The sequence below is a fragment of the Poecilia formosa genome, unplaced genomic scaffold (genome assembly GCF_000485575.1).
Source record: "Poecilia formosa unplaced genomic scaffold, Poecilia_formosa-5.1.2 Scaffold630, whole genome shotgun sequence".
In the NCBI taxonomy this organism is placed as follows: Eukaryota; Metazoa; Chordata; class Actinopteri; order Cyprinodontiformes; family Poeciliidae; genus Poecilia; species Poecilia formosa.
The window spans coordinates 100,873-107,529 of NW_006800569.1; the positions used below are offsets into that span (position 1 = coordinate 100,873).

General features: G+C 38.3%; 1 long non-coding RNA gene across 1 annotated transcript in view; it reads left to right on the forward strand.

Annotated features, from left to right (window-relative positions):
- LOC107834455 (uncharacterized) overlaps positions 1-5,276 on the forward strand; it is a 20,178-nt gene extending 14,902 nt beyond the window's left edge. Inside the window, exon 3 of the long non-coding RNA XR_001660244.1 lies at positions 5,266-5,276. This is a non-coding gene — a long non-coding RNA (uncharacterized LOC107834455). The remainder of the gene's footprint in view (positions 1-5,265) is intronic.
- The last annotated feature ends 1,381 nt before the right edge of the window (positions 5,277-6,657 follow it).

The window sequence follows — 6,657 nt, forward strand, 5'->3', positions numbered from 1 at the left end:
CAACCAAGCAGATCTAGATGCAGTTGAATTTATAACACCTTTACTGCAAGTGAACCAACAGCTTCAAAATATAATTATCCAACTGCATATGTTGGGGAAATTCAGTCTTGTCGTGAAAACTGGCATAAGGGTGTGAGATCTTTCCAGGTACACGCAGAAAACGGAGCAAAGGCCTGGGAAATAACAGTAATCTTGTATATTGATTTAATGATGATTAAGAGAGATAAATACAAAATACACACATATGTAATATGTAATGGTTGGAATGTCTGTGATGCATAATTGAAGTATATGTTCTGTACTTTTGATTTGTTGTAACAGTAATGACTTGATTGTTGTATGATGATTATTGATGATTAAATGGTAACAGCTAGAAACTAGATAAGTGAGGGAGGATTATAAAATGACAAATTAATCATGGTTTGAATTGATTATGTTTGTAATAAGATGACTGGAGTCTTGAGATCGTGACAAATAAAGCAGACTGTGTTGCAATCAGTACACTAGGCTGGGCGGGGGTGCTGGAACAACTCCAAAAAAGGCAGTAAGTTACGAGAAATGGCCTTGATGGCCAGATGGCCAGTGGAAAAGGGAAGTACCGAAGAGAGTTGCTGCAATGAGTCAGGGAGGGGATGGGTTGGGAAAGGTTGGGACTTTCCACAGACACATACTCATGGGGACGAGTCAGAAGTCACGTAGACCTCTCCCATACACAACCATGGGCTGAGAGGGTTTAAAAACCAGCAGACGAGAGAGGAAACTGTTCTTTGTCCGCGGCGCTGAAGGAGAGCCAACAAGAGGACGCAGATTGAAGATCAGCAGAGGACCACACCCTGGGACCAAGGGGAAGTTGAGACTTCACGCCGCCAAGAAGGGACAAGATCCATCTGCCCCCAGCCCTGGTTCCTGATTCGACCAATTCCTCTGCCTCAACCCAACGATCCCTATTCTACTGCAGCAGACTTGGAGAAAAGACAAAGGTCACTGAGTGATGAAGATTCTGTGCGTTTGAAGGACAACAGACTGTTCTGCTTTGCTTCTATTTCGAAAGAGGACTTTGCTCATCAAGACAGAGACTCTGACCAAGGACATTTGAAAATTTCTGCTGCCTGGATCAATTGCCATCTGGTGTGAGTTGAACTGCCCCCCAAATCCAGAAGTTACGACCCTTTTCAGTTGAGAAACAATCAGCTGAGTAGCTTAGTGAGACTAGTGACACAGGATAGGGATAGAGAAGAAAATAGGTTATGATTGATTTTAAGTTGAATTTATTGTCTTATTACAAGTTTGTAATCTCTGAAAGTAAATCTGCTTGTCATTACCCCTGCTAAAGCTTGCTTAATAAATTACATACTAAAAATACCAATGGAACTTGTGGACATTGAGATTGATTGAGTCGTTTGATCATTGTAGTTTCCCCTAATTACAGTAAAAGTAGCATACATGATTCTAGAGATGTGGTGGCTTCGTACTTTCCTTTGGTGAGTATTAAAATAATGACCCTGGGACTTAAATCTAAGTCACTAAATCTAATCTAGCCGGTAACAAGTGCATGTTATTTTTAGGAGAAAATCTACCGTTAACAGGAGTGGCTGTTGAAGCTATGCAGCTGTGAGGGCTACTCAGCTGATTGTTTCTCAACTGAAAAGGGTCGTAACTTCTGGATTTGAAGGTAGTTAGTGCTAGACTAGTCTTTTCCGCCGCCAGTTTGAATAGAATATCTCCTATAAACCTATTCTAGGGTAAGACCCGGGTTTAGGGGATTTTCCGGACCTGTTAGACAGAGAACTGGTCAGTAGTCAGTCGGAGGTGAGATAAGGGCGGGGCTGACTATTGCGTAATAACAAACAGTCTGCATTAGTAGCCATATTTCCATAGTTTTTTTATGTATGTGTTGAATTAGCAACATATTTCTGAAGACTTCTTTCCATCTTCCTGAGATGTGTGTGAACCTTTGCAACCTTTACTTCCAGGTTATTACTGCCGTAACATCAACAACACCTGACAAAATTATGCTTTGCATAGCTTAGTTGCTTTGCTCCAAACAAATCACACCTAATTCACATTTGGTAGCATCAACATGCTAGTGACTCAATGTACTAGTAATAAACCTCATGGTAAAATTAGCTTAGTACCTAAAATAAGCATTTTAGCTACTTCTTAATTTATTAGCTATGTTTATCATATTGAATGGAGAAAGTCAATATATGTCGACATGCTGGTGATACCCCGCATGCTTCTGACAGCATTTAAGCTAACCATAGCATTTTGAATAATATTAGTTTATAAACTAATGTTAGCATATTGAATGGAGCAAGTCCATGTTACTCAACACAATAATGATTCAGATCAGATCAGAACACTGGGTTCCAACCGACTGGGCCCATGCAGAGTCAAGCATAATCTGATTATACATTTGCGCCTGTCTGTTAAAAAGTTTTAAAAAGTTAAAAAGGGGCATATCGAACAAAATCTTAAAACACTGTACAGCAACATAGCAACAACCCATATTAATCAAGAATCTAATATTTAATCGGATCCTACTATACCATTGTCATCATGTGGGGACAATACAGAGCAAATGTAGTCTATGTTTTCCCCAATAAATATCATGAGGGGTTTCTGCTGTTGTCAGTGCTGGAGGGCTGTGTTGATTTGAGCTTTTACACAGACCATAGGAGAGAAGGTCACTGGTTATGAAGTATGGTATGAAATAAGCAAATTTGTCACCATTTTACTAAATAAACCCTAATAATATCTGACTGTTTAACTTCCATATCAACTTGGCTGCAGACTGCTTTAAAGATCAAAAAAGTTCAGAGGGGTTAACTCTACATAATTTTATAATGTTGGCAAATAAAACTCAATAGCTGCTGTTAGGCCCCTCCAGACATTCAGGGGCCCCTATAAGTGGTTGCATTGTAACACAGACCATGGATCTAAAACTTTAGCATTCATTTATTGAGAATGACGATGTTATTAAATTTTATTTAATGGATTCAGCATAGATAAAATACAGTAATGAATTGTACATTTAGGATTGAATTAGGAAGTTTACTTTGTAAAAGTACAACAAATCATATTGATAGTTTGCTTGTTGTGTTACCATGGCTACAGTATGGCGCTATCTGCAATCTTTGTGGTTGAGCTGGGTTTGTTCACATTACTGCAAATAAAGCCCAATAATCAGTGATTGATTTTAAGCTCTGCCAATTAACCTGGACGTTGCACATATGTGGTTTACAGGATTTTTTTGCCCACACAGTATGTTTGAATTTATTTTCAGATACATAATTTCCTTTAGCAAATGATTAATACAAAGCTTTAAATTTTTATAGCCACTGGAAAGAAACTTAAAGTGTGAATCAAACATAAACCGGAGGTGCGCTTTTATTTTGAAAGAAGGGCGCTGTAACTTGTGCCATCGCGCACTTTAAAATCGAGGCTGACTTTACTGCCATTTCAGCTAGCTTTACCGCATTGATAGATGGGGGTTTCCATGCTATGCTGCAGGAGCATTAACGATGCTATTTAAAATATTCATTGCCTCTGTGAGTCGCTGTCGCTCTGCTATTTTTCTACCCGTGAAAACCCGCCTTCTCCTGCCTGGGGTCCAATCAGAAACTGAGATTTTAAGTTAGCTTCCGTTGCAATCAAACTCTGTAAGAGAGTTTAATACTACATGTGAGAGTTTAGGGTTGCCACCTGTCCCGTAAAATACGGAATCGTCCCGTATTTGGCTGTTAAATGTTGCGTCCCGTATTGAACCGATACGGGACGTGATTCGTTCCGTATTTCTATAAATGTCCGATAGACACGCCTATCACACACATATCAACGTTAAGTGTAACATTAATGACCAAAATAAAACACTGGTGGCGGGAACTAAAGGACCCGACAACGCTACGGACCGACGCTGTTGTCACGGTTGCCTAGAAACGGTCACTACGCAGCCGCAGTGAGGTGCTATCAACCCGGGTCTTTTTAAAACGTCTTTGAACCGATACTCCACCGTCCTTAGAAGCAAAACCTCTCGTAAAGATACATACCTGAGTGGGAATAATGTTTGTGAGGATGAATAAAGACAATTTTAAAAAATGTGTCCATTGTGGCGCAGTGTGATTACCAGACAGACCAGAGGAACTGTAGACGCGTTAGAGCCTAAAGAACCAGAAATCAGCATCTCTTCATCCCTCAATCATCTCCTGAGGCTGATATATGGTAGAACATTTTGTTAGGTATTTTATTGTGCTTTTAGTCGGCTATATTAGTTTGATTATTTGCTCATTAATAATATCAGCCAAAATAATACTAATGGTCATTTAAAGAACAAATCATACAAATAGATTAACAGTAAACACATCAATATTTCCTACTTTAAAAGGTTTCTTAATGCTTTCTGTATGCTTTATTTTAAAATGCTGATAGATTTTATAAATTCAGTGTTCAGTGGTCATTTAATGTATTTTTAATGCACCAGACCTGCAGCCCAGGGGCGGTTCTAGATGGGGGCCAACCGGGCACCTAAGAAATTCTACTAAATAAATGTCTTATGTTAATACTCAGTGATGGATTTTTTTCAACCTTCACAATTTTACTTTAACAAAGAATTAAATATTCAAGTGCTGCACTTTTAACTGCTGTAAAGAGATAGGATCACACTTTCCATCTGCCAGGGATCTCCAACCTGGATCACTGAAGACAGATGTGGCTCTTTGGCTCACTTAATATATCAAATGATGAAATATTGCTTTTTTTTGTTTGTTTGTTTTTTTGTTTTTTTGTTTGTTTCAGAAAACACTGAATAAAATACCAGAATGTTCACATAACTGTTATACTTTTGGCTGTCTGAGGACACATTTTGAATATTAAATCAGGTGTTATGATCAGTTACTCAGTACTTGAGTAGTTTACCAAATACATTTTACACTTGCTTAATTAAACGTGTTTAAGGTATGCTACTCTGATTGGAGTACAATTTTGAGGTACTCTAACCGACCTCTATGCATAAACGATTGCTCTATGGATCACTTTTTAAAAACAAAAAAACACCGCCATAAAATAATGTCTATCACTGCAGCGCTGTGAGAAGCGTCCCTTATTTTTATTTCTGAAAGGTGGCAACCCTAGTTACCGCATGTATTCCTGCTGCTGCTCCTGATTATTCTCATAATTAAACTCCTCCATACAGCTCTCAGCTACCATGTCCAAGGTCCACATCTAAAATTAAATTCTAAACGCTAATGGTTGTTTTGGAGTTGTCAGTGACATTAATCATGAGCCAATCAATGAATGCAGTCAGCTGTCAATCAAATGGTTTTGGTGTTGGTCCTGCTAGTACTACCCTTCAAGTAGGTACTAAAATCTGAGAACAGCCAGACTAAGCCCGTGGAAAGCAAATCTGGCCTAGGCAGACCAAGACCGTTCTGGTTAGAGGCGGTTTAGTGAAAAAGTGCCTTAAATCTATTTTAAACACTGTTAGTGCTGCCGATGTTGTTAGTAGCAAGAGGGCTGGGAGGCTAAATCAGATTCTGCCCAAGGCCCCAAACTGTCTTGTGCTGGCCCTGCATGAAGAGCTTGACCAGTGTTTCTCAACCTTTTTCGGGCCAGCGCCCCCCTAGCCCTTATCCAGGTCCCTCACCGCCCCCCACCAAAGTAGGCTACTTTGCACTGATTATTATTTTATTATTAATATTACTATCACTATTGTTGATGTTTTGATTTTTATGCTTGTTTCTGTATTTATCATCAAAAATAATTTCCCAGAGAACAAAAAAGCCATGGGAATAGAAATTATTTTCACAGGAGTTTACAAAAAATGCAATGAACATTCAACTTAAAATCGGTAGGTCCAACAGCAGCCAATTAGAGTGGAAAAATATTCTTGTTCTGTGTCATTTTCTATTTGTTAAATATTCCACAAAATAAATAAAAGATGTTCAACATGCCAGTTTAAACTTTGAACTATTTGCAAAACGACTGAGCTCTGCAACATTAAAACATGGATAGAACTGTAACTACATTAATCACAGCCCTTCTTCTCTTCAGTGTTTGTCAGTTTCTGGTGGTGCAGCTCTGTGCTGCCTTCAGGAGAATGGGACATCAGAGTATCATCCATAAAATTTCACGCACATGGCATTTACTGTGCAAACCAGAGCTTTCAGTGGAAAAACTAAAGTTCCTTTTAATGCCATAGAAATATGAGACGGAAACATGGATCATTTCTTTATATAGACCTGTCTATTAATTAATTATTTATAGATTAATAGTTTTACTGGACAGAAATTACAAAGAACAAATTTGGTTCTTAAATCCTAATGAGTCAAATTGAAAGTGTCATGGAGTGTAATTTAGTTTCCTTTGATTAGTATTATCCTCTCTTGGTTTATTGCTATGTCCACTTTAGTTTCTTTCCTGTTAGATTTATTTTATCATTTATTGACCATCATTAATCTTCACTCATCACCTGCTGCGCCGCCTAATCATCATGTTTCACTTCATGTGTTGAATTTTTCACTGTTCAGCGTCGGATTCTCTGTTTTTATGCCATAATTCACATCTAGTTCGTCGCTCCGTTTTATGTCCCACTTCTCCTGTTTCAGAGTTTTGCGCGATCTTCGTGTTTTTTTTTTTTTAAATTATTATTATTATTATTAT